At 37.5% G+C, this 17,304-nt stretch overlaps 1 protein-coding gene across 1 annotated transcript in view; it reads right to left on the reverse strand.

Annotated features, from left to right (window-relative positions):
- The window catches only part of SNRK (SNF related kinase), a 69,697-nt gene that overhangs the window by 51,544 nt on the left and 849 nt on the right, over positions 1–17,304 (reverse strand). The window contains 1 exon segment of the mRNA XM_017876323.1: positions 3,219–3,280. The gene's annotated coding sequence lies outside the window, so the exon portion shown is untranslated.

Here is a 17,304-nt window from a genome sequence, read left to right on the forward strand (position 1 = left end):
AAAAAAAAAAAAAATAAGGCAAGAGTTGACAAGGGAAAACACGAAGAATAAACATTTGGACAGAAACCCAACAACTTTTCAGTTTCCCCAAGACCAACACAACTTCCTTTAAGTGCAAAAAAAAAAAAAAGAAAAAAAGAAAAAATCCATTCTGTGAAGGTTTCTCTAACTCCTTTTCTCCTCAATATCTCCAGAGCACCTTGGGACACCTCTATTTTATGTGGTCGTATTCTACAGGTATTCGGGTACACCATCTCCTCTATCCTGACAGCAGCAGGTTCTCAGGGATTTTCTATTCTAAGATTCTATTTTTTTTCTTCTACTTTCCCCCAATACCTAGAACAGTGCTTACAAATAGCATGTAATCAAAACTGTCTTATTACATTTTGAAATGCAACTTTTTCCAAAATGTTTCGGAGGTAATTGTTTGCTCTTGCATCACTATTGTTTAGGGTAAGCACCTGGCACACAGTAGGTGCTTAACATATTAGTAAACATATTAACATTGACTTTTTAAACTTATAACTGAACTTATATAAATTTTTTGAGGGGGTTCTAGGTATGTGGTAGTAGGTACTTAATAAATATTTGCTAATTTACTGGTATTCATCAGTTATGCTGATTTTTAATGATCGTTTTCCAACTCTCAATCACAACCCAGCATAACGTGATTATATTCCAAGAGTAAACAGGCATGCATTCTTACAGATGATTTAAAGATCATTTGGTTTTTAAGAACCACATTTCATACTGTACTTAAAAATTTCAACTTTTATAATAAATGAATAGAAATAGGTTCCCCATAAATTACACTGACTCAGAAAAACAAACATGTATAAAATTAAACAAGATGCAACTTTATATCTCACAGGCTGAACCCTCACTTTTTTTTCTGACCAACATTTAATAGAACTGAGTAACAAAATCCAATGAGGAATACAGCAACCTCCTAAGGCCAGCTCTCTCCCATTAGTCAGTATCTATCCCTTTGACGAAGCTTTTTCTACGGCTCTCGATATACAGTTTCACATTTTCAGTTACATATTAAGAGCATTAATTATTGAGTCCACTTAGATAAAAATATCCCAAAAAAATGAAATTTGACATATAATGGGTAAGATTTTTTTTAATTTTTAAAAACCGTTATTTATTCTTATTAGAGACAGGGTCTTGCTATGTTGTTCAGGCTGGTCTTGAACTCCTGGCCTCATGCAATCCTCCTGCCTCGGCCTCCCAAAGTAAAAAGATTACAGGCTTGAGCCACCGTGCCTGGTCAGTCAGCACTGGTCTCATTTTTATAGCTAAGGCAATAGGCTGCTCTAGGTACAAGTGACATTAACTGCAAAAGCTAGGATTCACACCTAATTAATAAATTTCAAAGTCCACATTCTTTATAAACATTTGGCCACTCTAATCAATGCCCCATTTTGGATAATATCATCTTAAGAGTTAAAATACTAACTATAAAAGAAGCATAAAGTCACTTTTATATTTATACCACTTCAGAAATGATCTGAATCACATACCTAGAACCCCCTCAAAAAATTTATGTTAAGTTAAATTACAAGTTCAAAAAGTCAATGTTAATATGTTTACTAACATATTTTTTGCATTTTGGTAATTATTGTAATAATAAATAGCACTACCATTTACTGAATGAGTATTACACACCAGTCACATGCCACATACTTCACATCATCCTCATTCAATCCTCACAATTCCCCTCAGAGACAGGAATTATTAGCCCCCTTTTGAGGCACAGTAACTTGGTCTAGGTCAAATGGCCAGTGTGTAAAAGAGCCGGGACTGAAACCCAGGGCTGTCTGACACCAAAGTCCGTGCTTTAAAACATTATGCTACGCTGTGTTTGCAAACTGATTTTAGAACCAAAATTATTAATCCTGCTATTAAGATTTTTAAATAAGAAACTGATACAATGCCTAGGTGTTGGGAGGTGGGGGAAGCAAATTTCTTCTATATGTATATTATCCCTGTCATCTGAACTAGTAACTTTAATGACAGGATTAACAGGAAAATCCAAATTGAAAGACCTTGCTTTATTTGGACAGTAGTTCCCCAAAGAAATTTTAATTTGGTATATTTAATTTTCAAATATAAAAATTCTGGGGGGGAGGGCAGGAAACTAACTTTAAATATTTTAACTTCAATTAATTATAAGGGCAATAATTATGCTTAAAATTCTACCCAAGTCTATGTTTCTATTGCATAAGCTTGCAAATGCCACTTTAGCTTTTAAAACACATTCCTTCAGGCTGCCCCCAAGTTATATAATTTTGTTCTTTTCATCTATCATTTTAGTTTAGATGTGTTCCTGGAAAGTTACATAAATCAGATTTTATAAATGAATCTGATTTTGAAAACAAAACTGTTTTATTACAAAATAAATGAAAATGTTTTTTCTTTCCAGAGCCTCAGACACCCACAGATAAGTACTATTAAACCTTAATGTTTCTCTTCCCAAACCTGTGCCAACAAGAGGGCATGGTGAAATAATTTTTAATCTACAGCAAGCTCATGGGAAAGAATCTAATTGGTATCTTCACAATGAGTACCCTATAGTGAAACAATCACTCTTACTACCAAATAATGTCCTTTTTTAATGAGCACCCCTTTTCCATAGTCTATGAAACCACAATTAAATTGTATAGCTAAGAATAGGACACTGTGGGCCGGGCGCAGTGGCTCAAGCCTGTAATACCAGCACTTTGGGAGGCCGAAACGGGCGGATCACGAGGTCAGGAGATCTTAACACGGTGAAATCCCGTCTCTACTAAAAAATACAAAAAAGTAGCCGGGCGATGTGGCGGGTGCCTGTAGTCCCACCTACGTGGGAGGCTGAGGCAGGAGAATGGCGTGAACCCAGGAGGCGGAGCTTGCAGTGAGCTGAGAGCCGGCCACTGCACTCCAGCTTGGGCGACAGAGCAAGACTCCGTCTCCAAAAAAAAAAAAAAGAACAGGACACTATGATTAATTGAAAGTTTAGACGAAAAGCATCCTTGTTAGTGAACATCTTTTTAAATACTAGTCTACTGTCCAATCCTACTATCAAGTACATTTTGAGTTAGAGTACAAAGTAACTAAATTGTTTTTTTGATCTTTCAGGATCCTGCAGCTCCCAAAAGTCATTCTGAACATCAATGCCGAATGTTAAGATGTGGCTTATATAAAGGTGAATTTGTAATGTCTCCAAGACATACCCTGCAAACTGCATACTGAATAATCCTTGTTATCACAGTGTTTTGTTAGTTGCTTCTTTTTCCTAAAAGAAAATACAGAAAAAGATTCAGATTTAGTTGTATTTGTTTGAATTTTGCTTAAAGTCAAAATACATACTCTAAGGCTGGATCTAGACAAATGTATAAAATGGTAAAATTTGTCTTTAGTAACCCAGTTTCCCCATTATCCTTCTGCCTTCTGTGAATTACAACTCCTTTAAGCGACCTTTAGTAAACAGGGATTTCAGAGTGAACAGATTTTCCAGGTAGACAGGTCAGAAAATTATTCCACCGGAATGAAGAAATAATAATGAACAAGGCCGGGCGCGGTGGCTCACGCCTGTAATCTGTAATCCCAGCACTTCGGGAGGCCGAGGCGGGTGGATCATTGAGGTCAGGAGCTCAGGACTGGCCTGATCAACATGGTGAAACCCTGTCTCTACTAAAAATACAAAAATTAGCTGGGCGTGGTGGCGGGTGCCTGTATTCCCAGCTACTCAGGAGACTGAGGCAGGAGAATCACTTGAACCCGGAGGCGGAAGCTGCAGTGAGCCGAGATGGCGCCATTGCACTCCAGCCTGGGTGACAAAGTGAGACTCCATCTCAACAAAAAAAAAAAAAAAGAAAGAAAAGAAAAGAAAAGAAAGAAAGAAAGAATAATGAACAACAGTACAATTGCCATTTTTTAAATGCCTCCTACAACAGGCCCCAAACTCACATTTCACCGAATCCATGAAACTGCATGCTAAGTACCATGAAGCTTAACTTGCCTGAGAAGCAGCCGTCTCTAGCTCCAATTATGCTCAGCGTGGCATCAAAGCCACCCAATCTCTAGGAGCCCCTAACAGGCTCATGAAATACTCACACTACAGCAGCCAAGGAGGGCAAGCTTTACAACACACTGTCTTCCAGAAGGCAAGTGGAAATCACTTATGATGCCAGCATCAGGGATCACACAAAACACCTTCTCCATCAGAGGCCCGCCACTTGATAGTAACAAAGAAACTATCACCACAAACAAAAGGAATGTGAACAAATCACCTAAATCCAACTTCGTGGCACAATGAGGGAATACTGACCGAGGTAGCCTTGCAGGTCTTTCCATGAAAATTAACTATTACATGAATAACAGAAAGGCCTAAACATTCACATGACGCCAACACAGTAATTTACACTATACACTAAAGGTAAGAGGTGTCCAAGTAAAGTTCAAATGCACTTGGGACAAAAGGAGTACAAGAGAATGGGGGAAGCAAGATAGGAAAGGTGAAAGAAGGAGGAAAGGTGGTTGACCTCTGGATATGAAAGCAAGTTCCTGCCAGGAATGAGGGAACAAGGAGCAAGAGTTCTGCAGCACACATAGGGCTGGCAAAGCCATGGGCACAGGTCTGTATCTAGTGACAGACGAACCCTGGGATGCCTACCTGACTGGTCTTCAGCTCCAAGAGGGATATGGTAGCTCCTTCCACTATCCTTGCCTGTTTCTCTTTTTGCAGCAGCCCCTGTTTCATCCCTAGTCTCTGTGGCAAAGCAGTGTGTTAGTACAGTGATAAGTACTGGTTCTAAAGACCAACAACCGCATTTGAATCCCAGCTCACCAATCACTAGCCAAAGGAACTCAGCAAGTTACCCTGACTTCTCTGTATGGTCAGTTTCTTCATCAGAAAATGTTAGTAAAAGAAAACAATCTCATAGGATATGGTGAGGATCAAATGAGTTAATACAGGTAAAGTGTTTAGAACAGTGCCTGGCACAGAGTAAGCATTCTGTAAATACCAGCTACCACCACCACCATCATTGTTACAAAGATGACGTTCCCACCATTCAAGCAGAAATTCTTTTAGCTGTTTACCCTACTTCAAGAGATGAATTCACTAAACTATTATCTCTCTTGCTTTCATAAGAGAGACCAGTTCAGAGACTGAACTGTTGTTCAGTTTCCTAAAATAAACTAAATAGAAAATGAGTGCTATAAGATATAGGAAATAATCTCTAGTTAGGCATCAAAGTCTGGGGGTTTTTCAATAAAACATCTCACAAAATCTAAGTATTCGCTTTTAAAATGATATTAATATAATTTTCTATCACATTTAGCTTTTCAAAAAGGACTTAATACTCCTTTACATTTTTTCACATCAAATATATTGTTATAGAAAATCTCAAAACAATTATGAAAGAAAATCTGTTTAGTTCAGGAGAAAAATACAATTAGAACATATAGACTAGTAAAAAAAGGGGGGGGAATTTTGAAAACAAAAATCCATTATCCCACCCTTTATGATAACATCTGTTTACATTTTGGTATAGATTCTTTCAAATTATTTTCTATTTATAATATATGGCCAGACACAATTTTAAAAAATAAAATGGGGATAATACTTAGGGGCTTGGGGGGATGTCAGGGTAAAAAGAGATTTGTAACTATTTTCACAATACTTCTCTCCAAAAAACAAGTTGGAAAAGTTAATACAAGACTTTCACTTTAGAAAGTTTAGAAAATGCATAAAAGCACAAAAAAGAAAATAAAAATCACCTCTACGCTCATCTAGGATGACTTCTCATCAGGTCCGAGTGTACATCCTTTATACTTACAGTTGTTTACAAAGCTAAGATTTTGGACATGAAGTTTGATAACTACTTTTCCTCTACTTTAAAAGTGAACATTTTCCCATGCACTAAGTTCTTCTAAATCAATATTTTAAATGACTATACAGCTAAGATAACATGTTTTTTAACAGCAACCACTAAATAGGCTGTTCTAAAGCAACCTTTTTATTTAGCACAGGCATACAACTAGGCTGGACCTAAATGAAATAGGCCAACTTGCCAAGAGTGCTCATAATATAAAAACTTGTGTCTGAGAAACAAGTACTGTTATGTGCTGCAAGAATATACTGATGTTCTCCTACTAAAGACAGCAGAAGCAACTGAAGCATGTGGGTGTGGCTGGAGAAGAGGAAGGAAGTGTGGGTGGCCCTACACACGTTTTGCAAGCTGCTGAAAACAGTTGTAGAACCAGCTTCTGTTAAACCTACTATCAATTTGGAATTCACCCTGTTATTCTTGTTAAAACTCACTTTTAGCTTTTCATCAACATCATCACCATTGCAGTCTCAACTGTACATCAAACAAATGCCTCTTCCTCACACCTCTTAGAGAGGCAGGGACAAAACAGTAAGCTCAACAAAGGCAGCTCTGCCTGGATACCACTCTGAACCAATCCATGGCATGAGAAAGTAGAGGAATTGAACAAAAAAGGCTGTGCAAAAAATTGTACTACTTCTATAGCTTATCTATAGTAATAAACATTTTGTTTGGAATCTAAGTTTTCCTCCAAAATCAGATCACCAATATTCCTCTCAAACATTTAAATGCTTAAATACACACACACACACACACACACACACACATATATATGCACCAGTATATCCATCTAATACAGACAACTAAAAGTTGAGTTTTTGCAAAGCTCCACTAAAACTGCATTTAAGCTTCTTACACATAGAAATTATCTGGTATCTTTTACAAATACCAAAAAACGAAAACTGTAATCCTTACTCCTGAAAATAGTAGACCAAACTGTACATCTATAGAAAAACCAACTTAAGTAGAGGAACTAACACTCTCTCAATGGTATTACCAACCTGATTTTACTGCTAAAATTTTTAAAATGGTATAGGCTGAAAGGAAGACAGTAAACTAAGTCTTCCAGGAATAACCTTTAGGTCAAGCAAAATATACACAACCCTATCATGCAGTCACCACTGCTGTTTTCTTTATTCAACGTAAATATTTCAGCCAGGCATGGTGGCTCACACCTGTAATCCCAGCACTTTGGGAGGCTAAGGCAGATGGATGACCACTTGAGGTGAGGAGTTTGAGACCAGCCTGGCCAACATGTTGAAACCCCATCTGTATTAAAAATACAAAAGTTAGCTGGACATGGTGGCACAGGCCTGTAGTCTCAGCTACTCAGGAGGCTGAGGCAGGAGAATTGCTTGACCACAGGAGGTGGAGGTTGCAGTGAGCCGAGATCACGCCACTGCACTCCAGCCTGAGCAACAGAGCAAGACTCAGTCTCAAAACAAAAAAGTAAACAATATTTCACTTTCTAATGATAGCATGCCTCTTCCTAGGAGTTATTAATATAAGCTATAAACCAAAGATAAGAACCATTAACAGGTCAATAGGTCCTAAGTTGTAGAAGAATTCAGTTTTTCACTGGATTGGTTGAATATTACTAGGTGGTTACGCAGTTATCAGTCTGCAATCGCTGGATGGGATCAAGATGGGATCTACAAATTAAAAGATTAAAGTCCATTTATTATTAGAAATCTTCTTTTGGGCAATTTGTACTCCTAAGTCTCTAAGAAAGCATTTTCCAAGACAAGGTAGCTGCCTACTAAAGTATGTTCTTCATTTTCATCAATTTTGATGGACTAGGGGCTGCTGAGGGGACTAGGAATGTCATGGTGAGAAGCCTGTTTCAGTTTTTTGAGGCAATGATTTGGTTGCCAATGCAGAATCCTTGAAGCACTGGTTTGAGTAATCTTATTTCCTCTAAGTAAAACAAGCACAGTCCAGCATATATCAAGGAATTTGAATGTATTCAGGAGTTAAGCAAATCATTAACTGATATACAGTACTTAGTATTTGTAGAGAGGAAGAGATTAACATCCAAGCCACAAGACCTGGACCGGCAACACAGACAATAAGTTGAAATTCCTAAACAGATTCTGTCTCTTGTTAATATGGGTAAGTAGGATTTAAAAATTAGTATGGTAACAATTCCAGCATTAAGTGTTCACATAATAAGTAATGACTTAAACAAAAGCTGGGTGTATAGAAATTACTCCAAAATAAACAAAGCCAACCCACAATTACTATTGTGCCCAGGAAAACAGAATATTAAGTTATGGAGAATTTTAATAATCTAAATCTCTTCTGATCTAAAGCTTTTATTACCACTGTCAAAACTCACTTTAACTCCCTACCATCTTTTTATTCCTCCTAATATTTTGATAAAAGTGACCATTAAAAAATGGCCAAAAAAGAATCGTGACACAGAAAAAAAAAAACAAAAAAACTGATCAATAAACCAAAATACTGGCACCTAACATTTCACTGACTTGGACTCAAAAACAGGTTTATTCCAGGGATTCTCTTCCACTGGTGGAGCTACAAGCAAGCTACCTTTCTGAAAAACAATTTGGCAATAAGTGTACAGGTTGAGCATCCCTAAGGTGAAAATATGAAATCCAAAAATGCTCCAAAATCTGAAACTTTCAGTGCTGACAAGACACTACAAGTAAAAAAACCCTCATGTGACCAATCACAGTTTCTATTAATTTTTGAGAGGAAATGCAGTCATAACTTGGTTTCATGCACAAAATTATTAAAAATGGGGTATAAAATTACCTTCAGCATATATGTACAGGTGTAAAGGAAACAGAAATTAATTTCATGTTTAGACTTGGGTCCCATCATTATGTATATTGCAAATGTTACAAAATCTGACAAAATCCAAAACACTTCTGGTGCTAAGCATTTTAGACAACAGATACTCAACCTGTCTCACGAGCCTTAAAATAATTAATATCCTTGACAATAATCTTACTACTAGATTCATGTCTCAAATAAAGACGAGGACAAATATTTACATTCAACAATGTTCAGTGATATTTATACATGCAAAAAAAAATCAAATAATCTAAAGGTCTACAATAAGGAGATGGTTAAATAAAACACAACATACCCAATGTTAACAGTATGCCACCATATTTTGAGGCTATTTAATTTCATGGGAAAGTCTCACAACATAATGTTAAGTTTAAAAAAAAATTGTATATACCAAACTTCACAGCATATAATCCCGATCTTTTTTTTTTCTTGTGATAAGAGTCTCTGTCACCCAGGCTGGAGTGCAGTGGCACGATCTTGGCTCAATGCAACCTCCGCCTCCCAGGTTCAAGCAATTCTCCTGCCTCAGCCTCCGGAGTAGCTGAGACTATAGACACATGCCACCACATCCAGCTAATTTTTATATTTTTTAGTAGAGATGGGGTTTCACCATATTGGCCAGGCTGGTCTCAAACTCCTGACCTCAAGTGATTCACCTTGCCTTGGCCTCCCAAAGTGCTGGGATTACGAGGTGTGAGCCACCATACCTGGTCTGTCCCAATCATTTTTAAAAAGCATATAATCTGTATGAATGCATATATTTTAAAAACTTAAAATGTTAAATTAGTAAGATTACAGAATATTTCTTCTCTTTATGCTTTTCTGTTCTTTTAAAATTTTTGACAGTGAATATGTGCTGCTTTTATACTCCAGGAAAGGCAGAGGCTACTAAATTTTTGACTTTCTGTACATAATTATCCATTCCATTTACTTTTCCATTAAGAGATCTAGGAAATACACCAATTTTTCTGAAAATACACTGTGTACTACACTATCTAATGCCTATTTATGTAATGTTAATAAACAAGGCATATTCAACGAAATATTTAGTTCCTCTGAGAAAAAGGGTATGCAGCCCAGCATGGTGGCTCACACCTGTAACCCCAGCACTTTGAGAAGCCGAGGCAGGCTGATCACCAGAGCTCAAGAGTCCATGCTGCAACGAGCCGAGATGAGCCACTGCACTCCATCCTGGGAGACAAAGCGAGACCCTGTCTCAAAAAAAAAAAGAAACGAAAAACAAGAAAAACAAATAAAAGAAATAAAGGTATGCAACTGCTTCAGTCTGAATAACAGAAACACTAAGTCATTTTCATTAACAAATAATTTGAGCCTTAACTGTACAGGACACAACACAGTCCCTGTCCATTCAAATCTTAAAAATGATTTAGGAAAATAGGATCTACAGTGCAGCAAACCACCATGGCACATGTATATCTATGTAACAAACCTGCACATTCTGTACATGTATCCCAGGACTTTAAAAAAAAAAAGAAAATAGTATTCACATATAAAAAGAGAAATAACTATACAAGTGAGCCTAGGTGAGGCATGTCAGAGGAAGATTAGAGGATACTATAGAAGGCAGGCTCACCAAGGACAGGGGCAGTCCACAGACCAGGGCTTATCAAACTTCAACAGGAGAAGAGGAACACCATTTCTGAAAGTGGGGTAAACAAGCAACAAAGTAAGAGTGCCTACTGCTGGCTGGCTTAGGAAAGGAGAACACCAGTTTGGGTAAAGTGATGACTTGGGGGTAGAAGTGAGATAAATTTAGTAAACTTAAGAAAGGCGGCTGATTCTGAAGAATACCTAATGGCTCATCATTTAAGCAACGGTGCTGGACAAAACAAATGGAAAATTTGCCATACTAAATAATTCACCACATATCTGTGTTTGAATTATACTTAAGTTTAGTCAAAGTGTCATTAAAGAATAAAAAATGCATAGGAAAAGCTTCTCATCAAAGAGCCTCAATGGAAGAGGAAAATCCTTTACATATTAACATGAAAGCAACACAGAAATAAGCTTATTTGAGAATTTAAACAAATTTTAAAAGTTCATTTTCACTACAAAGTTTCATAAAACTCTAAATTTTGTTATAGCTTAATAGATCTCTCTCGTTATCACCCATATACATACTACTAAAATCTATTACTAACCTAAACAGGTTTATACAGAAACGAGTAAAGCACTACCATGGATTTTCTTTGTCTTATTTCTAATTTTTAAAATGTCTTTTGCTGCCACAGTTGCCCATTAGAATTCCAGTTTTGTCTGAATGCAGGTCTCAAAATGAGGAAACAGATTTTAATTTCTAGGAATCTATGCATGTACTGCACTTTTTACATTTATTATATCATTTAATTCCTTAAGAGTGATACCCATTTTACAAATGAAAAAGCAGCGCCAATGACGTTAAGAACTCACTTTGTCCAGGTCCTATACCCAGTTAAGAGTTGCCTGGGTTGGATTCTAGTCCTCACCAACCCCTGAGCCTTGCTTTTTTTTCCCTTAAACAATACGAAGTTTTTACCTACTCCTTTCTAATTCAAAGAAAAACAAAGACAGTAAAATTAATATATTTTGACATCTCTAGTGTTCCTCCAATTATGCAACTATGCATAATTATGCAGGTAACTATGCAAGCTACCTGCTCCAGCTGTCTTAAGGGGAAGAAATTCATATAATAAATATTAGATGTTTATACATTAAGAACAAATAATTCCATTTAAAACTTTTTGAAATGTTTAGAAACCGCATCTCAAGTTGAGAAAGGAAGTTACAGGAAAACAGCCATTCATAAAACAGGCTGAGGTAATTATTGGTCATCTAAAAATGGAAGGGTCCCTTGAAAATAATTTCACACAATTGTTTGCATACAATTTTGTGACAGCAAGATTCCTTCCCAGACAACAACAAGTAATTCAGGTAAAATTTAAGCAGGTTTTATTTTCCCCTTAAAAATACTGTCCTTTATTCTTTCCCAAACTGTAATTTTGATGTATTTTGCAAATCATACTCTTTCCATTTGTTTCTGAAAAAGCATCTTCCTCACAAGAGGATTAGCAAATACTCAGAAAATAGAAAAGCAAAGGACAAAAACCAAGCCCTGAAACTGTAGACTGAATATTCTCATTCCAAATTTCTTTAGTACCATTCCTAAAACTTTATGCCAATAAAGAGAGAACTGTTAAACATGCAAAAAATGAGGTAAAGCAGAAAGTTAAACTTTACTTTAAAATACAATCACCCCTGTTTCCATCTACCTATACACTGTAGAAAGATTCAATCAAGCTCATGAACATATCCTTCACCTTACCTATTTATCACATTTGTGTGTGAGGATGTTAAGGATCTATTCTTTCAGCAATTTAAAGACATACAATACATTATTGTTGACTGTGATCACCATGCAGTGCAACAGATCACTAAAACTTATTTCTTTTTAAGTTACACAAAATAAATTTTCAGTTTCTGAAAAAAAAAGTAATCACTGTTTCTGTCCACTATGAAATAAAAAGGTTGTATAATATTACAGCTGTTTTTAAAAAGAGATCCATGAATATAGTACACTCTAGCTTAATAATCTATGAATATTTGTTAGTATATTGTCCTAAGTCTAAAATGAACTTCATATAAGTCATACTGTAAGAGTAAAACCTATATTAAAATATCTACAATGTCTCTAATATAGAAGAACCAACATAGCTAAGTATTAAAGCAAATTTGATTATTATTCCCCTAGCTATGCAATAGAGTAAAACACAATAACCTAAGTGTGTGTGTATACACATGGGGGCGAGGGAACATCAGAGGAGGAGCTACAATAACAGTCCTAAGGTTCCACATTTCAAAGTACCACATAGTTAACTTTTCTTATCATCTTCACCATGGAAGCACACTTTAGGAATGATCAAAATTCATTTATTAAGCACATATGCGGAGTGGCATGACAGCACAGTGGAAAGAGCACCACAGGATCTACAGCCCAACAAGTTACTCGACTTCTATGAAAAGGTATGTCTTGATAAAGATAATGACCACCTTGGACAGTTACTGTGAAAGCTAAATAGGATAATATATATTAGCAGGGTGTGAGTAGAATACAAATCACCTAAGGATTTTATCCCCCCAACTTTAGAACTGGCCTCCCTCCCACGAGATTACAGTATTTGAGAGGGGTTGTATATATAGTTCTCCATCTCATTTTTATCAGTAACCTCATCCCCTATTGGCCCAATAAACTGGCCCCTAAACACCTGTACTGGATACTAGGAAGGTCCCTGTCTCAACTTGTTCACAGTCTCTCATGGGAACAGATACGCAAAAAGAGGTGTTCTTTTCTTCTAAATCTGCCTTGGAGAATGCCACAGACAGCATTCTGGAGAAATAATTTTTGTGTGTTTGAGCTAAGAACTGAAACTGGCAACAGTAAGGAAGAGGCTTTTCAGGAAAGAGACCCAAGGATGTTTAGCGTGACTCAGACAACAATATATGCAGAGCGTAGGGGACAAGGTCAGGCAGGTTGGTAAGAACCAGATATCCAAAGGGTCTTGTATTCCATATAATTCATCAATTTCTACTTCTTAAGTCTAGGCTAGCCCTTACCTGTGCTCTAGGGCCCAGCTTAAAGGACGACTTCCTGACCATCCCCTTGCCCTCCCCAACTCCCTGCACATACCAGCTCCCTATACTCACTCACAGCACCTTGTCCTTTGCCATTATGACCCTTATCACAACTGTGAGGTCATATAATTATTTGTGTGACTGTGTGGTTAATAATCTGTGTCCCCCATTAAACTAAATGACAGGCTCAGTTCACATAAGGATCATGTTCATTTTATTTAGTTCTTTATCCCAGGGCCTGCCAAGTATAGCATCTACTCAAAATATACAGATACATTTTATTAAACGAACAAATGAAGGCCAGCATAAAGAGCCAAAAAAAGAGCTCAAGAAAAATCCTGAGCAGGAGAACGGCAATCAGAGACGATGGTTTAACAAATTACTCTGGCAGCAAAGTGAAGATCAGACTGAAGGGACAAGAATAGAGCTAGAAGACAGGTAATAAGACAACTGAAAATATCTCCAGGTAAATTACTTAAAGACTTAAAAATGAGAGCAGCTGATATGGGCAGTGATGATAACGATGTTGTGGAGGAGACACATTTTGGAAGTAGAATCCAAGACCTCAATGCACAGGAGGCTAAGCAAAGGCAGAAATCCAGAATGACTCTAGTGGAGAGTGGTAGCTGGTGATGCCATTCTCTCAGACTGGACTTTCAGGACAGGAACATCTACAACATGCTAGCAGGCAGTAGAGGATTTGCTTCTAGTTCTGAAATTGTATGATTGAAAAACAATTCAAATCCAACCCGGCTTTATTAGAAAGGGTGTGGTTTCTATAACAGGCTGATAAAAATCAACAAATTAAAGATCAGATTTTTTTTAACCTTCTTCACCAAGACACTTCTTGGTACAGACTATATACCAGGCATTACTTGGGTCTGATAATGTAGAGATCAAAGAAGTAGTCTCTGCCTTCAAAGAACTGGCAGTCTTGTGGGTTTAAGAGAGAGAACTGCATGTCAACAACTAAGAAATTGAGGCCTAGTGAGGCTGCGATTTGACCACCGTTATGTTGTGTAATCCAGGCTCCTGAAGCATTCTGTCAACCTATACTAAACGCTCCCGACAAATATTAGTCAAGAGGGTATGTGTTTAGATGTACAGATAGACCTAATCTTGCTTTGGGTTTGAAGATACTCCAAAACTTAAAACATGTCGAATGAACAACTAATGACCTCTGAGTCCGAAGTAACTTTTGAGTAGCCACATGGCAGCAGACTAGGGGGCATAACAGCAAAAGGAAAGGGAAAGAGGACTGATTTGCTATGGAAGAGCCTACCTGAGCAGAGGCCAAATGCTGGCGATGCCAAAGCAGACTCTCAGGAGGCTCTGGAAGTGACAGCAGAGAAAGAAATGTTCAGGGAGGGCAAAACAGGAATCCTCTTTAGACAGGTTCCTTCCCTACCACCAGCAATAAATGGTTTCCCATGAGACACAGAGCCACAACCCAAAGCAGATGTGCAGAAAAGCAGATGAAGATCAATGACATAGGTCTGGATTATCCAGAGCAGACAACACAGTTCCAGTGCTCACTTGTGAGGCCATTAAATCTGAGGAATTTCAAACCAGCTCTTTCCAAAGTTAAAACAAAACACCTCACCAACAACCTTCTCCTCCATACCCCAAAGCAGCTGCCCCATTTCTCTCCTTCCTTTTCAAAGGCTTTAAGGAAAGAACAGCTGCATTGTCTCAGCCTTCTCAACTCCCTTTCACCCACTTGGATCTATGTTCTTCTCCCACCACTTGACCTTGTCTTCTGAACCCTCTGAGCCTTTTCCCTTCTTCTCTGCCTGGGAATTCCTATCCTTCAAGACCAGTTTAACCATCACCTCCTCTGTGAAGTATTTCCATGTCAGGCTGTTACTGCCACCATCCTTGTGCTTCTGCAGGGTTTTCCCTATGCCTCACCACAGTTCATCTGTTCGTACTGATATTGTTTACCTTGGTGTTCCCCAATAGCTTCTAAGAACCTAAAGTCAGGAACTGGTTTTTACTCACTTTTCTACTGCTGCCCTCTCTCTAACTTAGGGCCCCCAAAAGAGACACACAAACATTCCACGAATAAATGATCAAAGGTTAAGTTTATCTTCAGAACTGCTAGGATCCACTCAATTTTTCCACCTAAGTTGTTCTAAGTTTACCTGCACATACATACACACTGGGAAATACCTAAATTCTGAATAACAGTTTCCTTACTAAAGTATCTTAGTTATAAACACTCTATCTTTTGGTTGTTAAGCAAACTGGGATGCAGTTACATTAAGTCTAGAGTTTCTCATCTACGTTTTTAATTCCTAAGATTCTGGCCTATGGAAAGTTCATTTGTACCCTTTTCTTCCTGGGCGGTGTAAAGAGCTCTTAGGATTAGACAAGCTACTACAGGGAAGAAATCATGCCTTATTTATACCAGTGCTTAGAACCATGGCTGCTCAGTATCTCCAGAAATAAATATTTTTCTATTTAGTTTCACTTTCTATATGAGGGAATACTCACAGTGAAGTTCAGATGAACAGTATTTCCTGTGACCAGTAAAAATATCATGAAAGCCCTTCAATTTTAATAAGGACATTTAAAAGTCTTTCTTTTAGGATTATGTGATTAAATCGAAACCATAAAACCCCAATCTATACTTCTGGTCTAGAAAAATAAAAATTAGTACAACTTCTGAGTTCTAGCATGTTTTAAACTAAGGGATCTTACTGCAATAAAAGAGAAAAATACTCAGAATTATTTAAAAAATACGGTGAGAATAATTTTGTGCACAAATTGAACAATTAAAACTGATTATAAAACTCTAAAAAAAAAATTGAAAGGTGGGACTGAAAGTTTCCTGCCTGAAAAGCCTTGAGGATGAGAGTATTACAAAAAGCACCGTGCACTTGACTTTCTACACTACTTCAATATGTGACCTTGGGAATGTCATGTAATTTCTCTCATTTCTAGTTCTGTAAAATGGGAATGTCACCTGTTCTCCTCTCAGGGACAATTACACAGATAATGAAATTAAAAATTTGGTATTTGGTGTTTTTTAAAAAAAGAAACTTGTCTAATTAGTATGCTTTAATCATCACTTGTACAGTACATTCCTCTTCAGGAATCCAATTCCGAGAGAAATATTTAAGCAGACGTTGAGGACAGATTTCCTTAAGGGAATTATTTTGTAAATCTGGAAAGCAACGTAACAAGATTATAAATTAACAAACTGATTACATAAGCCTTGACAACCCGGGCTTTAAAGTACACTGCTATATATATATTCCAATAAGTTAAAGACTGGTTTGGGACACAGTGCTCCAATCCCATACAAGGAACCCAAACTGAGGCATTTCATGTTTGATAGGAATTTGGTAGAGATTCAACAGGATGTCCAACACTTGTAAGCCATGCTTCACCTTAAAACCTGACCAAATGTTTAACGCATTAAGTCAACTTTACCACGGTTCCTAAGATTTTGAGAATACGCATTTAATAATTAAAGGGAAGGGGGGTGGAAAGTAACATGACAGTTTGAAAGGTCCCATATCCTCAGACCTCTATATATTTAGGAACTCCACTGCTAAATTCTCCCCAAATCCTGAAACTCCCTATGAAGCTACTGGATTGTATGCGATCCAACAGTTACAAATAGCACAGCTCCAAGAACCCCGAAGATAAAAGGCTGCCACTTTCCTGCAACCCAAGTCCAAGTAAAAGGCAGGAAGGTTCCTGTAAAATGGTCCAGAAAGAAATCAACAGGCGATGACTATGGAAAAGAACGTAGGTTTCCCAGTCTCCCCGTCCGAAAAATTCTAGCTCTCCCTGGGGAACAGCACTGCTCCTCCTGCCTTACCCCGTTGCCCTTTCTCTACAGACAACATTCCCACTCTATTGTAAAGCAGTTTGACCAAGGAACCCTTCTGCTGCGGCCGGATTTCTACAGTCTTCTGAAAGGGGAAAACGCATTCAAAGAACACACACCCTACCGAGCGCCCCGGGC

This window comes from Rhinopithecus bieti, unplaced genomic scaffold, assembly GCF_001698545.2.
Source record: "Rhinopithecus bieti isolate Rb0 unplaced genomic scaffold, ASM169854v2 scaffold_9581, whole genome shotgun sequence".
Lineage (NCBI taxonomy): Eukaryota > Metazoa > Chordata > Mammalia > Primates > Cercopithecidae > Rhinopithecus > Rhinopithecus bieti.